The sequence below is a fragment of the Eutrigla gurnardus genome, assembly GCF_963514095.1.
Source record: "Eutrigla gurnardus genome assembly, chromosome: 19".
NCBI lineage: Eukaryota > Metazoa > Chordata > Actinopteri > Perciformes > Triglidae > Eutrigla > Eutrigla gurnardus.
Window position 1 is genome coordinate 3,868,063 of NC_139930.1, and position 20,159 is coordinate 3,888,221.

Sequence of the window (20,159 nt, forward strand, 5' to 3'; positions counted from 1 at the left end):
TGCTGTAGTCAAGGCGGGAGATGACCAGTGCTTGGACCAGGAGTTGCGTTGCATCCTTTGTGAGGAAGGTCCAAATCCTGCGGATATTGTAGAGGGCAAATCTGCAGGATCGGTCCACAGCAGTGATGTTGGGGGTGCAGGATAGTTGGTCATCGAGGATTACACCCAGGTTCCTCGCAGTTGAGGAAGGCAATACTGTGATGCCCTCGACAGTGACCGACAGGTCCATGCGAGGGCATCCTTTCCCTGGGATAAAGAGGAGTTCGGCTTTATTCAGGTTAAGCTTAAGGGTGGAGAGGAGGAGAGTGTGAGGTCAAATGTGGAGAAGAAGTCAATGAATTCAGATGAATGCAGCTTTCCCGGGTGGATGTTGAAGTCACCGAGGACGACGAGTGGTGTGCCATCATCAAGGGAGCAGCTCAGGAGGGCATCCATCTCATCTAAAAAGTCACCGAGAGGACCGGGTGGGCGATAGATCACTATGATGTTGAGCTTGAATGGAAGGGTGACAGAGACGGCGTGGAATGTGCAGATCGGGGTAGGTGGTCCAGAGGAATTACCTGGTAGGACCACCTGGGTGAGATGAGGAGCCCAGTTCCTCCTCCTCGCCCTGTTCGTCTTGGGGAGTGTGAAAACGAGTCAGCAGTTGAGAAGGCAGCTGGAGTGGCAGTGTTTTCTTGGGTGATCCAGCTCTCTGTAAGGGCCAGGAAGTGGAGAGTCTGCAGGGAGGCATACGCTGAGATGGTGTCCACCTTCTTGACCACAGACTGGCAGTTCCATAGCCCCCTAGTACTTCAAGTTTGGTACTGTGGAGAATGGTGGGTAGCAGAGATAAGATTGACTGCTGCAAATGGAAAACATAACTGCCAGAAAGTGTGTAATGTTACGACAACTGGAAAGTGTGAGCTGTCATGCCAGTGATCTGCTAGTTTTGCTGGTTTCAATGATTATTTCATGCTTCCATCTTGAAGTAAGGTTGAAACTTAAATAATATAAAACAGTAAATCTTGTCTTGTTTTTAATGTGACAAAACTTTATTAAAATGACATTAAAATAAACATAATTTATTGATCTTGCAGCATCCTTGGCCCGTCCTCCGACCGGATTAGACAGCCAATAATCTGGAAAGCATGATATGACATATTTCATATAGATGTCTTGATTGATATAAATATGTTTAATGCCAGAAATAGCATTCATCATCCACATAAAATACACTTCTGAAGAAGAACTTTTTTGTGTCATCCCCTCTATTGGAACAAATTCAAGTTCTCCCCTAGTTTCACAGGCAAATCCAATAATGTAAAATACTGATATGTATGTTACATTGTTGTTCAGATAAAATGCTAAATGTTCTCTAGATGCAGGAATCAGTCTACTTGGCATCAGTCTGATCTCACAAAACATTGCTGAGTAAAGCAGATTGAAATATATTGCGTATATTGCGTATATTACGTTGATACTGTAATACTATAATATATATTAACAGCTACATTTGTCAAACAAGTTAGATTTTAACTCTGTTTTACAGATGTGGCTGAACATCCAGACAGGCTGGATGTAAAGGTGGTCCAGGCGACGTTCAGATTGTGATCATTTTTTTAGCAGCTTTACAACTTTCATCAACTGTATTGAGTGAAACCTGCTTTGGTTTATTCTGACGTTCAGGTTTAGAGAAGCAGTTGTGTGTTTCTCTACATTGGAGGTGGAAAACTGAAACTAACAGAAAACACTTAATCAGCCATCAATCTTACCATCATTGGCATATTGTACATGCAAATGTTAACTTCAGCACCTGAATGAAGTGCATCTCAAAGCTGCTTCTCCAAGGTTTTCACAAGTGACACCAAGACCATCTTTTGTGATTGTGATCATTTTTTAACAGCTACAAGTTTTATCAACTATATTGAGTCAAAAACATAATGGTCGCTTTTTTATACATTCAAACCTAGAACTGGTCCAGCAGTTTCATTATTTTATTGGTCGATATTTTTTTTGTCAAAAAGCTATATTGAGTCAAAACCATGCTTTGGTTTAATCTGATGTAAGATTTCATTAACCGTGTCAGAGCAGACAAACTGCTGCTGATAACACAAGAATATATACATTAAGTCCATTTGTAGCATGAAATGTTGCACCAGTGAGAGTTGAACTGGTTTCATCCAGCTGGTTTGGTGATGACAGATACACAGACTGCAGCAGGAGTTTCAGGTTTCAGAATGGAGGTGAATTACACAGACAGACAGGATGAAGACAAGGTTATTTGGTTATTTTGGGATTCCAGATTCTAGATGGATGGATGGACTCTATGTGTAGTGGCGGCACCAGAGAATGTCAGGACGTCACGTTCTCTGTGTGTACATGTAGTCAGACAGTCTGTTGTCATTCCCGATGTCCCGTCAACCTTCCCACTTGTGTGATTGCAGTCCCCGCCCTAATGTCTTCCACTGGTGTCTCATTGTCTTCCCCTCCTAGTGAATGTAAGGTGTCTCCCTTCCCCTCTGTGCCAGATTGATCTTTACCCTCCAGAGTTTCCCTCGTGATTTATCTCTAGTGTTTTTGATCTCCTTTGAATTTTGACCATTGAGTTAGCCCAGTGTTTTTAAATACCTTTGCCTGTTTGACTGATTTCACGTCTGCAAAACCTCTATGGAAGTAATTCTGTGCCATCAGAGTTTAAATATGAATTTCTAAGATAGACATTTTTTAGTATCAAAATCAGACTTTGAATTTTAAAAACCATCACATTTCTAGCACTGATTTTTTTTGCCTCTGAATTTGAAAAAAAGTTCAGTGTAAAAAAATCAACATCTCAAAAAAATTAAATGTAAAAAAAATTAAATTTCTAAAAAAAAAAATCAGTCTAAAAAAATTCAATGTCAAAAAATTCAGTCTAAAAAAATGCAATGTCAAAAAATTCAGTGTAAAAAGAACCAGAGTCAACATCTGGGTCACCAGGGAGAAGCAATCGATCCCTGTCTCAATTCAGCCAACGTCCAGCCAATCATGTTAGGCTCCATTGGTCGTCTGAAACTGAAACCCTGGTAAAAATTCCAGATCACTGACATGACAGCTCACACTTTCCAGTTGTCATGGTAACATTACACACTTTCTGGGATTATATGTTTTCCATTTGCAGCAGTGAGAAATAGTGATCTTCTGATACATAACGCTGATACATTGTGAGAAAAACGTAACTAATGTATACATGTCATATTAAGCTACAAGATCTGCCTGTTGAAAAGAGTGAACACGGAGGGATACCATGAAATATAATTATAACCAAATAAAATAAATCTGGGTAGATTGCTGTATTATTCATATTTTAAAAGACTTTTGCTGACAGGAAACTCATACTGATGGGAATATTACATTATTATCTTCACTAAAAAGAGTATTTCATATTTGGTTATTTATTTTGTTTTGTATTGACAGGAAAGCTGGCTGAGCTCAGCAAGAGCAGGACGACAATCACAGCAGTAATCCATCCATCCATCCATTGTCTACCGCTTATCCTGTATTTTAGGGTCGTGGGGGGGCTGGAGCCGATCCCAGCTGTCATTGGGCGAAGGCAGGGTACACCCTGGACAGGACGCCAGTCTATCACAGAGCCGACATGTAGAGACAGACAACCATTCACGTTCACATTCACACCTACGGGCAATTCACCAATGAACCTATCCCCATCCTGCATGTCTTTGGACTGTGGGAGGAAGCCGGAGAACCCGGAGAAAACCCACGCTTACACGGGGAGAACATGCAAACTCTACACAGAAGGAACCCGGGGCCGACCCGGGAATCGAACCCGGGATCCTCTTGCTGTGCGGCGAGAGTGCTACCCACTACACCACCGTGCAGCCCCACAGCAGTAATCACTCTGGAAAAAACACAAAAACATCCATATGATGTCATGATATAGTTTGATGTTGCACTTTTCTTTTTCCTGTAATGAGCAGTATACATCTATAAATGTATCATTTGTTCTTTAATTCTATTACCATTATGATACTTGAGGTTCAGTCCCAATAATAAAACAATAATTACATTAGTTTAAGAAATGTGAACATGTTCTTCTATAAAAGCATTAAATCCAGAACTATGTGATGAAATAACAAGTGAACAGGATTATGAATCTGAGCAACACGGACATATCTGAGTTGCTACTGAAAACTACCAGCTACTTCTCTACATCATGTGCAGAGTGTGAACTCACCTTCAGCAGCTTCTGATCAGATCACCTGATCACACACTTATCACCTGCACTTTATATCCTGACGCTCTCAGCCTGTGTGTGTGGCGGCATCACAGGTAACTAAAGGTCAACACCCACAGGCTGTCGATACATGAGCTGCTTTTAAATTAAATACTAATCATAATGTCCTGTTTCCTGTTTGTTCTGTGTCACCCTGATACATCATGATGTGTTGGTTTAGGCTTTAGGGGAGAGAAGAGGGAGAGACGGAACTGAATTCATGGGTTGCGGTCGAGGAGTCAAAACATGAGATCCTAACGCCTTTTCCTTGACCTCTGGGCAAAAGGTCACAGGGTTAAGGAAAGGTGGAAAGAGAACTCAAAAGAATTTCGGAAAAGACCAGACTTTCACTAAACTATGTCATTTTACTGCACGATTGACAGCGATTGACGTGAGTCTGCGTCGGAGAAACTACGATAATGGACTACAAAAAGCGCATCGTCCACTTCTCCCTGGGGGATTAGAAATGCAAAGTAAATGTGGTGTAACACACAAACCACACTATGAATCATTATTTGTCCAATCATTACAAAACATGTAGACATTGCAAATGCAAACAGGGGCATGGCCCACACAACATAGACTGTCAATGAATATAAATAGTTTCTTTAATATAATGTCTGAATAATGTGCGCAAAGAGCGTAATCCAGGTGTGATGTGGGGCTGAGGAGATGTCTATGGGGGTCAGCATGGATCCAATATGGCCCAAAGACAGCCACCATTCACCTCAACTGTTTCGGCAGCTAAATCTGCCTTCTACCTGGCAAAGATCAACTCTTCCGCCTCCAACCCCAGGAAACTCTTCTCCATGTTCTCCTCCCTCCTAACCCCTCCTACCCCTCCCCCTCCTTCCTCCCTTACTGCTGAAGACTTTGCAACTTACTTTACCAAGAAAGTAAATGACATCAGCTCCTCATTCACGCCTATTCCCTCCCAGAAAACATCTCCCCCAACTCTCAACTCTGATGGCCTTACCAGCTTTACCCCCCTCACCTCTGAAGACGTTCACGCACTTGTTACATCTAACCATGCCACCACCTGCTCCCTTGACCCGATTCCCTCCTCTCTTCTCCAGGACATCTCACACGACATCTTGCCATTCCTCACCACCCTGATCAACTCCTCCCTCACCTCAGGTGTCATTCCAGCGGCTTTTAAGACAGTGAAGCCTCTCCTTAAAAAACCCATCCTAGACGCTGCTGACATCCAAAGCTACAGACCTGTATCTCTTCTTTCATTCCTCTCTATAACCCTGGAACGTGCCGCCTACAACCAACTGTCATCCTACCTCTCGCAGAACAACCTCCTAGACCCTAATCAATCAGGATTCAGGACTGCTCACTCCACTGAGACGGCCCTCCTCACAGTGACCGAGTCCCTGCGAGACGCCAGAGCCTCATCCCACTCCTCCGTTGTCATTCTCCTCGACCTATCTGCTGCGTTCGACACAGTCAATCACCAAATCCTCCTCTCCTTTTCCCCCAACCTCTGACACTCACATTGCAACTCGCATCTCGGACTGTCTGGCTGACATCTCTGTCTGGGCAACTGCAGATCACCTCAAGCTTAACCTGAATAAAATCGAACTCCTCTTCATCCCAGGGAAAGACTGCCCTCGCATGGACCTGTCGGTCACTGTCGAGGGCATCACAGTATTGCCTTCCTCAACTGCGAGGAACCTGGGTGTAATCCTTGATGACCAACTATCCTGCACCCCTAACATCACTGCTGTGGCCCGATCCTGCAGATTTGCCCTCTACAATATCCGCAGGATTCGGACCTTCCTCACAAAGGATGCAACGCAACTCCTGGTCCAAGCACTGGTCATGTCCCGCCTTGACTACTGCAACTCTCTCCTGGCCGGACTCCCGGCCTCTGTGACTAAACCACTGCAGCGCATCCAGAACGCTGCAGCACGCCTTGTCTTCAATCTACCTAAATTCTCCCATGTGACCCCCCTCCTCTGTGACCTCCACTGGCTCCCTGTTGCAGCACGCATCCAATTCAAGACAATGGCACTGACCTTCAGGGCCATCAATGGAACGGCACCCATCTACCTTCAAACACTGGTCAAACCACACGCCCCGAAGCGAGCACTTCGCTCCTCTACTTCAGCTGGCCGGCTGGTACCACCATCGCTGAAATCAAACAAATGTTGCTGAGCAAACTCTTCTCTGTTCTGGCGACTCAGTGGTGGAACGAACTCCCGACCAACATCAGGACAGCCGAGTCATTTGCCATCTTCCGAAAAAGGCTCAAGACTCACCTCCCCCCCCCCCAAAAAAAAAACCTTACCTATAGCACTTTGATCATAGCACTGTTGCTCTTAAGATACTACTTTACTCAGATGAGGACCTAACACTCGTTCTATTTTTAGCTCTTACTTTATCGGCAATGATATGTTGTGGTTTCTTTGTTTCCTTCTTTTGACAAATGTACTTATTGGAAGTCGCTTTGGACAAAAGCGTCTGCTAAATGACCTAAATGTAAATGTAAATGAGGACCAGGAAACAGACTGGTCGACCTTTATATGTTGTATTTTTTTTTTTTTTTTAAATCGACATTTGTGTCACTTATTGTGAAAATCAGTTATTAGTAGGACTGGTGATTCCATGGTTGCCATGCTGGCCTCCAGGGGGCGCCATTTTAACTCGATCCATGGTTGCTATGCTTGTCTCCAGGGGGCGCCATTTTAACTCGATCCATGGTTGCTATGCTGGTCTCCAGGGGCGCCATTTTAACTCAATGCATGGTTGCTATGCTGGTCTCCAGGGGACGCCATTTTAACTCAATCCATGGTGGCTATGCTGGTCTCCAGGGGCGCCATTTTAACTCAATGCATGGTTGCTATGCTGGTCTCCAGGGGACGCCATTTTAACTCGATCCATGGTTGCTATGCTGGTCTCCAAGGGGAGCCATTTTAACTCGATCCATGGTTGCTATGCTGGTCTCCAGGGGACGCCATTTTAACTCGATCCGTGGTTGCTATGCTGGTCTCCAGGGGGAGCCATTTTAACTTGGCTGGCTTCTGAAGCGCAGCAAGTTGAAGCAAGTGAGACGCTGTCCTTTGACTCGTTAAACCTTTGGCAAAAGAACACGAAGTAGAGATTTTGGCATCGAGACCTTGACTGGACACCAAGTCCTACTGCCTCAAGGACGTGCGACTTGGAAGACGCAAGATTACATTTACATTTAAAACCCAAGTTTGTGTCCGTGTTTCCCCACTGAGACTTCCCGGAGCCCCAAATGCTCCGATGTTGGTGCTAGTTTCACTTGTCAGAAAGTTGCTTTCTTTGTCCGTTCCCTCGAGTTGAACAAATCAGGGGGGAAATTATGTTTAGCTAGCAGGGTTGCCAACTATCATGCTCCTGGCGTGACACTTCCATTTCGTGCGTGACAGCGTGAGATTGATGGTGAAGGCGTGAGTGTCACGCCAGGAGCGTGATAGTTGGCAACCCTGTTAGGCTATATCCCATTATGATGTTTAGCTAGGCTATATCCCGTTATGATGTTTAGCTAGGCTATATGCTGCTAGCTTCTGCTAATTGAGAGCTGTTCAAGAAGACAGCAGGATTGTTCCTCATTGATTTAATATGCTTATACTTCCCACATATATAAATATTTAGAATCTTTTTCACATGTGAGAAGACAATATCGCCTCTCATGAAATACATTTCATTGTAAAAGGAATCTGAGTGTAGATCTACTGTAAACTGGAATATAGCTTCCAGACTGAAAACTGATATGAACTAAGGGACAACTTAGACCCACACACATATTTATGTTTAGGATATATATATATATATATTAAAAAATCTCCTTCTCACCCCTTGTGGGGTGGTATCTGTGTCATCCTCAAGCTCGGGTCCTCTACCAGAGGCCTGGGAGTTTGAGGGTTCTGCGCAGTATCTTGGCTGTTCCTAGGACTGCACTCTTCTGGACTGAGGGTTCAGATGTTGTTCCTGGGATCTGTTGGAGCCACTCTCCCAGTTTGGGGGTTACTGCCCCGAGTGCCCCCACTACCACGGGGACCACGCTAGCCTTGACCTTCCACATCAGTTCCAGCTGCTCTTTCAACTCTTGGTACTTCTCAATTTTATCGTGTTCCTTCTTCCTGATGTTGGCTTCTTCCTTGATATCAGCCACTTCCTCTATCTGACGGTGGTACATGCCATGTACACTCTTAGAAATAAAAGTGCTAAGTAGAACCATATAAGGTTCTTCGGCTTGTCCTCATAGGAGAACCCTTTTTGGCTCCAGGTAGAACCTTTTATAAAGGTTCCACCTGGAAGCCTTTTAGAGGCTTCTACCGAGAACCCCACATAAAGGGTTATACCTAGAACTGTGTGTGTAAGGTTCCATCCAGAACCCTCCATGAGAGGTTCTACAAAGAACTCATACTGGGGGTTCCACCAAGAACCCTTTCATATTTCAAGGGTTTCATCTAGAACCCACACAGGGAGTTCCACTAAGAACCCTTTCGTATTTCAAGGGTTTCATCTAGAACCCACACAAGGAGCTCCACTAAGAACCCTTTCATATTTCAAGGGTTTCATCTAGAACCCAAAAAGGAGTTCCACCAAGAACCCTTTCATGTTTCAAAGGTTTCATCTAGAGCCCACACAAGGAGTTCCACTAAGAACCCTTTCATATTTCAAGGGTTTCATCTAGAACCCACACAGGGAGTTCAACTAAGAACCCTTTGTTTTTTCAAGGGTTTCATCTAGAACAGGTGTGTCAAACTGATCCAGTAAAGGGCCGCTGTGGCTGCAGGTTTTCATTCCAACCAAGCAAGAACACACCTTATCCAACCAATCAAGGTATGAAGGCAAATCAGGTAGGTGAATAAGTCGAGTCAGGTGTGTTCTTGCTTGGTTGGAATGAAAACCTGCAGCCACAGCGGCCCTTTACTGGATCAGTTTGACACACCTGATCTAGAACCCAAAAAAGGAGTTCCACCAAGAACCCTTTCATATTTCAAGGGTTTCATCTAGAACCCACACAGGGAGTTCCACTAAGAACCCTTTCGTATTTCAAGGGTTTCATCTAGAACCCAAAAAGGAGTTCCACCAAGAACCCTTTCATGTTTCAAGGGTTTCATCTAGACCTCACACAGGGGGTTCTAAAAACATCCCTTTTCAAAGGTTTTCACAAATAACCGTCTTGGCTTCTGAGGGTTCTATGAAGAACCATATTGTATTCTACAGATCAGTTTAGTTCATATTATATTGTGGTCATTTATCATGTTGACATTGAACAAACATTCAAAACATTTTAATAAGAAAACATTTATTTAAATATAGTCCAACAGAACAGGCCGTGTCGGTCCCAGGGGAGAACAGGTCAAAAGTCAGCATAGGTCCAGTGGAATCAGCAACATGACAGGCCAGACACATCATGCTGTCCTCAGTCGTGGATTTGTGTAATCTCCAGCAATGGTGACATGGTAGAAAGGGGAGACAAAAAAGAGTTTCAGTTCCATCAATCCAAGGTGCACTTACTGCGCCTTATTGTAAGCTATCTACAAACAATAAAATAATGCATGGTCCAACAAAAGGAATCAGAGTACATACTGTACTTACTAATTCTGACAGTGGAACAGAATCATGAGAAAGTGAGGGAACCCCACAAAGTTTTCACATTGATTTAAATCATGTTAAAATACTTTTCAGTGTTATGTTACAAGTACTCAAAATGTTATATTGTAACAATAATAGAAATCTCGGCAAAACCGTCTTTTTCAAGCCAATGGCACTCTTCGGCTTTCGTCCAAGCTGTGTAAGTCATTTCTACAAGAAAACAAACAAACAAGCAAACAAACAAAACATAACAAGAAACAAATGCTTAGTCCACCTTTCACCATAAAAGTCCTCAGCTAGGGTCATCCATCCATCCATTTTCTACCGCATATCCTGTATTTAGGGTCACGGGGGGGCTGGAGCCGATCCCAGCTGTCATTGGGCGAAGGCAGGGTACACCCTGGACAGGACGCCAGTCTATCGCAGGGCCGACATGTCAGCTAGGGTCAAGCATGCTGAAATAAGATATTATATTTAGCTCACCTTGATTCTCTGAAATTTTTTCTGTTCTTCTTTGTTCTATTCTGTTCACAGTAATCACTATTGGTATGTCACACCTGGTTTGTAGAGGGTGAAGACCAGACCATATGGTGCAATCCATGGGGCAACCAGCTCTTAACTCACACATGACAGCTACCATGGGGCCAGCTCCCAGGCCCAACACACCAAACCTCACCCTTTCCCCTGAGAGATTAAGGTTCAATTCCCGGCATCAACAAACCCTGATGCGGTAGCCCCAAAGTCAGTGTTACAATATGATTTTTGCATCAGTTAAGGCTTGGCCTCTGATGTCAAAGACCTTCCTTTATCACTGAACTTTTGTGCAGCTTCACAACTTGACTAAGCCCGTCAGCAGGGTACAGCAGCCATGGGATGAGGCCGATCATGGAAAAGTATGAGGAGGAGACAAATACATGAGTAAAATTGTCTGTAAAATAAGTGTTTAATATTTTTCAAATGGTCTGTCACTAATCCACACATCAGCTCAGTAGGCATTAACATGGTCACTCTGCATCAACCAGGCCTTGAACTCACAACCTCAAACTGCATCTGTAGATCACGTGACTTGTTACAAACTTTCAAAAGCCTTTGTCCAGTGAGTAGTATAGCTCACTTAGATGCCCCAGAAAGAGTGGTTATATCCTTGCTGTAGGTACCCAGGGTTCAATTCCCCTGGCCACTTCTTTGCTGTGTGTCAATTTCCTCCTGAAGAAGGGAGTAGTGCAGGGATGCCGACTCCAGTCCTGGAGAGCCCCTGTCCTGCATGTTTTAGGTTTCTCCCTGCTCTTACACACCTGATTCTAATGATGTGCTTGTTATCAAGCAACTGAAGCTTGTCACAGGTTTGAAAATCGTTCGAATCAGGTGTGTTAGAGTAGGGAGAAACCTAAAACATGCAGGACAGGGGCTCTCCAGGACCGGGGTTGGGCACCCCTGGAGTAGTGTAAATCAACTTTAAAAAATTAACACAACTATAGCTGCTGTGCAGCGATGGGTCGGGTCCGGGCTATTTTTAGCATATTTTGGCAATTCTGAGCAACAAACAAGAGAATAGGAAGGCAAGACAGTTGACATTATAATGTTCATTTTGCACCAGTTGAGGCTGAAATTCAACATTTTTGGAACCAAAGACCATTGTCTATCGCACTGAGCTAATTGGCAAGTGGCAAGTCACCTGTGGCTACACAAATTGAGTAAGCCATTCACTGTCAAGCAGGTAGATTTGAAACCACTGTAAAAATGGTTTTGTCAAACATCATCTACCATGACTCTAAAATTTTGTACATTTGTTTCACAAAGACTACCAGGTATTTTGATGTATTACCATTATCACCCTTTCTGGGGCTTGAACACACACCGTCTGGCTCTAAGAACCAGCTCCTAGCTAATTGAGCTAATTGTCTGGAAGTGCAAGCAGCAAGGTATGATATCTGTCAACATGGGAATTGAACCTGTGACCTAAATGCAGAAGTCACACATTGTAAGGTAATAGACTAGTATGGTGGACCTGATAACTCAATGCAGCTGGCTGGTTAGCTCAGTCACTACTGCCAGTGATTTTAGACTGGGTGGCAGGTGTTCAAATCCCAAGAGGGGCAATTATGTTACAGTTTGATCAACAGGATCTGGACAAGAAGAAAAAAACAAATGAACAAAGAAAATGGAAATGAAAAGTATTTGTATCAGTAGTAACAAGGAATTGTATTTTAAACCATTATTGGTAAGTGTTATCAGGAAGTATGTCCCTGGTGACAGGATCCATGCTTTCAACTATCCCTGAAGAACTCTTTCTTCCAAAAACGGTTCTCTGGATAAAAATAGTTCTTACTGGAACCCTTAGTGTTACCAAGAACCCTTTTAAAACCCTTTATTCAGGAAAGGGGTTTTAAAGGGTTCTCTGGATCAAAATGGTTCTTACTGGAACCATTAGTGTTACCAAGAACCCTTGAAAAAACCTTTCTTCGGGAAAGGGTTTTTCAGAAGCAAATGGTTCCAGGTAGAACCTCAGCCCTTGTAGAAGAACCCTATTGGAACCCTTATTTCTAAGAGTTTAGGGGCTTGTCCCTCCAGGTTGTCTGCTCCTCCTCCTCTGCACTCTCATCAGGGTTCTGCTGCCTGAGACATTCACTTAGCAGTTCATCCTTCGGGGCCATTTTTTCGATGTAATCTCGAATTTTCGATGTTTCATCCTGGACCGTGGCCTTGACGCTCACTAGCCCTTGGCCTCCCTCTTTCCGCGTAGTGTATAGCCTCAGGGTGCTGGACTTGGGGTGGAACCCTCCGTGCATGGTGAGGAGCTTTCTAGTCCTGATATCTGTGGCTTCTATCTCCTCCTTTGGCCAGTTTATTATACCAGTGGGGTATCTGATGACTGGTAGTGCATACATGTTGATGGCTCGGACCTTGTTCTTACCATTCAGCTGACTTTTCAGGACCTGCCTTACTCTCTGGAGGTATTTGGCTGAGGTTGATTTCCTTGTGGCCTCTTCATGGTTTACATTAGCCTGTGAGATGCCAAGGTACTTGTAGCTGTCTTGGATATCACCTATGTTGCCCTCTGGTAGGTCGATCCCCTCAGTCCTGATCATCTTGCCTCTCTTTGAGACCATCCGGCCACACTTGTCCAATCCGAATGACATCCCTATGTCATCACTGTAGATCCTGGTGGTGTGGATCAGTGAGTCTATTTCTCGCTCGGTCCTGGCATACAGCTTGATGTCATCCATGTAGAGCAGGTGGCTGATTGTTGCCCCACTACGGAATCGGTACCCATAGCCACTCTTTGTGATGATCTGACTGAGGGGGTTCAGGCCTATGCAGAACAGCAGTGGTGATAGTGCATCTCCCTGGTATATGCCGCACTTGATGTTGACTTGGGCAATCGGCTTTGAATTGGCCTCTAGGGTTGTCTTCCACATTTCCATCGAGTTCTGGATGACGGCCCTTAGGTTCCTGTTGAGCTTATACAGTTCTTAGGTTCCTGTTGAGCTTATACAGTTCCAGGCATTCCAGTATCCATGTGTGTGGCATTGAATCGTAGGCTTTCTTTCATAGTCAATCCAGGCAGTGCACAGGTTGATTTGTCTCTTCTTAGATAGAACAGTCTCGGGCGACTGTTCTATCAACCAGTAGCTGGTGCTTGGCTCCTCTGGTGTAACTGCCAATTCCTTTCTGTGCCTTGCTCATGTATTGAGCCAAATGCTTACTCATCTTTGCCGCAATGATGCCTGACAGGGCCTTCCATGTTGTGCAAAGACAGGTAATTGGCCGGTAGTTGGATGGGACAGGTCCCTTCTCACATAACGGGTAAAGAAGCATTTCCAAAATGTTATTCACATTCAGCACTTAATATTGACAAAATATGAACTGTTATTTCCTGTTTTTCTGAGGGAGGGGAGGAGAAGAGAGAAGGTGGGAGGAGAGGGGGGAGGTCCAATCATCTGCAGCTGAACACCTCAAAGGCCAAGCAGATGGTGGTGGACTTCCAGAGGAACAAGCCACAACTACAACCGGTCTCCATCACCGGGGTGGAGGTGGTCAGGATGTTCACCTACCGGGGGCTGCAGGTGGACGACACACTGGTCAGCAAACACCAAAGATCTCCACAAGAAAGGGCGGAGCCGGCTGGACTTCCTGAGGAGGTTGGTTCCTTCAACATCTGTGGAAAGTTCCTCCAGATGTTCTACAAGTCTGTGGTGCCAGCATCCTGTTCTTCACTGTGGTGATGGAGAGGAGCTCCAAGGAGACGAGAGGAAGGAGCCCAAACACCAGGCTCTCGATCCTGGACCATCATCTCTACCACACCGTCTACACCACCACCTTCTACATCACTACCTCTACACCACCACCCTCTACACCACTACCTCTACACCACCACCCTCTACACCACCCTCTACACCACACCCTCTACACCACCACCCTCTACACCACACCCTCTACACCACCACCCTCTACACCACCCTCTACACCACACCCTCTACACCACCACCTCTACACCACCACCTCTACACCACCACCCTCTACACCACCCTCTACACCACACCATCTACACCATTACCTCTACACCACCACCTCTACACCACCACCCTCTACACCACCGTCTACACCACCCTCTACACCACCACCTCTACACCACACCCTCTACACCACTACCTCTACACCACCACCCTCTACACCACACACCGTTTTCAGTGACTCTGCTCCATTGAAAGACTAAAATGCCTGTACAACAACTCCTTGCTATTATGGCCACACACACACACACACACACTGATGTGCACTTCTGAACGTCTGAATAAATACATTAGTGATCGGTAGGGCTGGATGATTATAGAAAAAATAATAATCACAATTATTTTGATTGATATTGAAATCACAATTAATAAACACGATTATTCATTGATTTAAAAAAAAAGTATTTACTGAGCCACCAAAACCCAACTTTGAATATAACTTAGAAAATCAACCAGAAATAATTTTGAAAAAGTAAAAAAAAAAGTAAAATAATAATAGTATATTGAATGATAATAATAATAGCAATAAATAAAAATAAATACCCAGTCTACATGCTCTCAGACTGTTCTCATCCAATTATCAATGAAACAGAGAAAAGCAGCAAATCCTGTCATTTGGGGAGCTTGAACAGCAAATGTTCTGCGTTTTTGTTTGGTAAATTTTTGAAGCCATTAAGCAATTAATCAAAATTGCTGTTGATTATTATCTCTTGATGAAGGAAGGAAAATATTTTTTTTGCCCTACACTTACTCTTAAACTCTTAAATTCCCACTCTACTTGTGTCTGCTCTTTCACCTGCTTCTCTGTGAAGCTGTTTGCTTTTCCCTGAGTTCATGACTGTGGGCCCTAGTTTCGTGGCGCAGCGCAGGGCGGCGGAGCCTGTGTAATGCAAGTTTCGACCCGCGCAGCCTTGTGCACGGTCAGTTTGGTGGATCTCCTGCGCCAAGATGGGTGTGGCGGCGCAGCAGGGGGAGGCGTCACAGATTCAGCTTGGCGTAGCAGAAGTTTCGTGGCAAAAAGCCTTGCCGAGACTGCGCTGAAAGCTCGCCAGCTCCAACCTGGTCTACTCTCGGCGCAAGGCGCAAATAAAGTCCATTCATTCAAGGCAAATCATAGCTGGCGGAGTGGAAGTTTGGCTGACGGCGCGCAGTGCGCACACGTCACCGAGACCTCACAGGCAGGTTTCCACAGTTCCAGGCACATTTAAATGCAATAAATAATCACAACAAACACTATTTAATGCAACTAATTGAATCAACACGTGAATTTATATCTATATAGATTGTCCCGTCACATTCTGACGTCAGATCAAAGGCGGATTGCACGCATAACGAAAACTCAGCCTCTCGGACCAAAACATCTCCCTCTCTCTCGTCCCATTCATTAGGCTTGTTCGGGATGGTCTTGGCTTGACTTGACTTGACTTACCACGCCGATGAGAGCTGCAGGTGTCTGAGGGGGCGGGCTCTAAAAGAGACAGCAGCCAAACGCCGTCAAGTCGGACAACAAAGTCAACGTGACTATAGTGCTCAAGCGATACAACACAGCAGCAAACCAAAGAGGATATGTTTTATATATATTTATATATATATACCAGTATATATATATATATATATATATATTACACACACACACACACATACATATATACATAAATACATACATACACACACACACACACACGCAAGGCAACATGTGGAAGGCATTATTTTTTCCCAGTATATTTGTATTATCATTCTGTGTTTGTATTAACCAGACCTCACATATAATAGGCCGACTCACAACACAATGCACGGAACTTAAGATCAAGCCATGAGATCAATGCGACCAAAATAAAAAGTATCATTTCACCACAAGGTGGCCGCCGAGTGCGGACCTGAACACATGTCATTGAACTTTTAACCAATGAGAACCATTCCGCTGTAGCGGAGGTGTGGACAAGCCAGTTGCAGCCACTGTGGACGGCGCTGCCAAGCGCTGCAAGAAGCGCCTCTTAAAAACTTGTTCTCGCGATGTTTTGGGTCACGTGATATGGTCGCGACCCTGTGACGTCTTTGCAGTCGGCTGCTAAGTCGGACACAATTCTAGCCATCATGCATTGCTTTCAACCCACAATACATCACGTTAGGTAGCGCGCTGCAGGCGGCTACATCAAGTCGAATTCGCCTATTGTCTATGTGAAAAGCTGTGCAATGCATTCTGGTAGCGTCGCGCCGAATGTCGAGAGACGGCGCGCGAGTTGGCCGCTCCTCATTTGCCTAAAGTTGAAGTCGAATCTACTTTATGCTAATCAGAGGCGCCGGGCTCGACTCGCCGCCTCAGGAACGCTCACGAACGCTCACGAACGCTCGCAAAAAATTGTTGTTTAAAGGAGAGCGCCTGTCAATCATCCTCTAGTGGGAGCCCACCAAGCGTGCAATACTGGGAAGCGGCGCGTCCACTCGCGTTTAAAATCGCCCCTGTGGACACGTACCTTAAAGGTGCGTGTCCACAGGCAGCGGTGTTTCCCCGCGTCCCATTCATTGGCTGCGTTTCGGATCGCATGCATTTGCGCCGATGCATGCACAAGACTTGAGAGGATCCGCCGGAAATCGTCATAAACACGCCAAGTTCCCACCACGTCAAGTCGGACACAGGTGCACTTCACAGACTTTTTTTATTTTTTTTTATTTAAACTTTATTAATAATTATATACATAACAAAAAAAAACATCGCGCCAGGGGAAACTTCACAGACTTTGCACAAAGAATATGGCCTGCCCAGTGGTGCTGGCTTTCTTTCTATTCGAGCCGACACATTTGAACTCCCCTTGTTGACAGAGGCTGAGGAATTTTCTCACGTGGAAAATACCACGTGGTAATTCTAACCAACTAGGGCAACGTTGAGGGGAGTGTCTTATGTCCGCACTTATTTGAGACCAACTGCACAGAAAAGCATGCGGAGGTAGGTACCCTGGAGATACCGCAAGTTTTTAAAGTCATGTGACATGTCGCAAAGGGAAGTTATCACCAGCATTTGTGATGTTTTTTTCCCAGAATGCCTGGTTTTGCGAGGCAAATGCATGCGCATGCATGATTCGAAACGCGCCTATTGTCTATGTGAAAAGCTGTTCTGGTAGCGTCGCGGCGAATGTCGAGAGACGGCGCGCGAGTTGGCCGCTCCTCATTTGCCTAAAGTTGAAGTCGAATCTACTTTATGCTAATCAGAGAGCGCCTGTCAATCATCCTCTAGTGGCAGCCTGCCAAGCGTGCAATACTGGGAAGCGGCGCGTCCACTCGCGTTTAAAATCGCCCCTGTGGACACGCACCTTCAGTCAAGTCAAGTCAAGCCAAGACCATCCCGAACAAGCCTATTGTCTATGTGAAAAGCTGTGCAATGCATTCTGGTAGCGTCCCGAGGCGCCGGGCTCGACTCGCGAACGCTCGCGAAAATCTTCTAAACTGAATGTTGTTGATCTAAAATAAAGACAGATTCAGCAACTGCATAGCTTATTTGTCGCTTAAAATGTTTTCAGAAACACCTTTCGGTGAACTATTTTCGTAGAATAAGATAAAGTTTCCAAACGAGCCGCCATGTTGGTCTGTGTGAACTCCGGAGCAGACGGGACAGCTGTGAAAGCGATCGTCCAATCAGGTGCAGCCATGAAGTGTGCGCGTGATTGTTTGAAGGAGAGCGCCTGTCAATCATCCTCAGTGGCAGCCCAGCAAGTGTGCAATACTGGGAAGCGGCGCGTCCACTCGCGTTTAAAATCGCCCCTGTGGACACGCACTTTTAGTGTGTGTGTGTGTGTGAGAGAGAGAGAGAGAGAGAGAGAGAGAGAGAGTGATCTAATAAGAGTTCATAGTTTACCTGACTGCAGCTGCTCTCCCACACCCACTCCCTATCACAGACACACAGTGAAGAGAAAAGTAGAGTGTAATTAAATATATTACACTTTTTAAAGTGGAAACGCCAGCTCAGCTATCAAACTCAAGAGTAGCCATGGGATGATATAAAAATGTCATGTCACTGTTATCATGGTCAAAATAGTTATATATCTGCTTTGTATTTATGTTTGGTCTGTTTTATCTGTTTTATTTATTTATTTTTGTGTTTTCAATAAAAACATTTATCTGTACTTATATTCCTGTTAATAGTCATTTACATGTGTTATGATGTAATGTGATAGTAGGTATAGTAAGGGTATTATTGCGGTGCCAAAAGTCACAGTGAAACATTTTGGGTGCAACTAAATTGTGTGCTGGTGCACCTAAATAAAAAGGTTAGGCGCACCAGTGTGACCAATGTAAAAAGTTAATCTGGAGCCCTGCAGTGGCAGATTAGGGTTGATTAGGATACAAAAAAAGGGAAATGTATTCCCTTACAATAACAGAAAAAAATTGCATAATCAGATTACAGATAGATTTAATAAAATAAGAATTATTAGCAGGATTACAATTTAAAAAATAATAATAATCTTTTTTTTCTAAGTCAGCAGTGTTCCCATTAATTACCTAGTATTGTATAAAGTAGAATCATATTGACAATAACATAAACACATCATTGTTGCCATGGTAACAGCTGCCCTTCCAGAATTGTGCACTGTGATGTCACACAGATGTCACTGGCTTTGATCTATGCCTTTGATGCCGGAATTCTAAATGAGACAGAGCCTATATATAGACCAAGGAGAAAGATACAGTATCATTCAGTATTTGCATCTGGATAACCCTCTTCAACTTTTTGTATTTGTGTTGTATTTCAGTGGTAAAAAGAGAAATTACTTCTTAGAAAAGCTTGAAGACAGCAAAAAAAGACACAATGGATCAGTCCCGCCACACCCAGGCACGAGAAACCCAAAATAAAATGGATCAGATGCTAAGATGCATGACTGAATATCTCCTGATCATGCAAAAGCGTGTTTCCATGTTGGAGAGAGATGCGAAAAGGTGCGGAAAGTCAGCTGCGCTCGCTGACGAAGTCCAGGTCGAGGAAATGGACTTGCAGCGGCAAACACTGCAACTAACACTTACAGACCTCACAAAAACGCTGGAGAGTTTTGTTGGAGTGGAAGCCAATCACGCAGCTGCGAAACGAGAGAATGAAGAGCTCGATGCGGAAATTGAGTTCCTGTATCTTGAATACCAATTAGCCAGTGTGGAGGAGAACGCATGCACTGCAATGCAACTGGAGACAGAGGAATTGGTCCAGAGAAAGTTCATCATGCAAGAAGAAGTTAAGATGCTCAATGACAGGTACGCTCATACCAAGGAACAGGAAGAATATCACAATTTTGAAAAAGATGAGATGAGGCAGCAAAATGAAAACTTGCGTTGTGGAATTGAAGATATGTCCAAGGTGCTCCAAGATAAAACAGCAATGCTGAAAAACCTGGATGAAATGAAAGTATCACAAGAAGCCATGAGCCGCCAAAATGACACCCTGCAAAATCAACTCCAAGAGCTCAAGGAGAGGCAGCAGTATGTCAACACTTTGGCTGAAACATGCAAAGTTGCCAGCGCTGAGAAAGAGGCCATTCAGGAGAAGAACGACGCCTTGCGACACGAAATTGACGCGTGGTACGAACTGGTGATGAATGAAGAAGAGTTGCCGGAAAACAATGACACACAGCAACCATCAGAAACAGCCTTGGTCCTTGAAAATTGTGCCCTGCAGCAGAAAGTACGGCATCTCAACAAAGAATACAGGCATTTAAAGACCTCTGATTTGGTCAAGGAGGAAACACTGGTCCACATGAAGGCTCTGGAGGTTGAAAACCACAACTTGAAATTGAAAATTGATACCATCAATGAAAAGCTCAGCCTCAGAAAAC

At 44.4% G+C, this 20,159-nt stretch overlaps 2 protein-coding genes across 2 annotated transcripts in view; both read left to right on the forward strand.

Moving 5' to 3' along the window:
• The first annotated feature begins 1,898 nt into the window (after positions 1 to 1,898).
• The window catches only part of fbxw2 (F-box and WD repeat domain containing 2), a 121,941-nt gene continuing 103,680 nt past the window's right edge, over positions 1,899 to 20,159 (forward strand). The window contains exon 1 of the mRNA XM_084035993.1: positions 1,899 to 1,910. The gene's annotated coding sequence lies outside the window, so the exon portion shown is untranslated. The remainder of the gene's footprint in view (positions 1,911 to 20,159) is intronic.
• Positions 6,761 to 20,159, forward strand: part of dennd1a (DENN/MADD domain containing 1A) — a 70,641-nt gene continuing 57,242 nt past the window's right edge. Inside the window, exon 1 of the mRNA XM_084035961.1 lies at positions 6,761 to 6,766. The gene's annotated coding sequence lies outside the window, so the exon portion shown is untranslated. The remainder of the gene's footprint in view (positions 6,767 to 20,159) is intronic.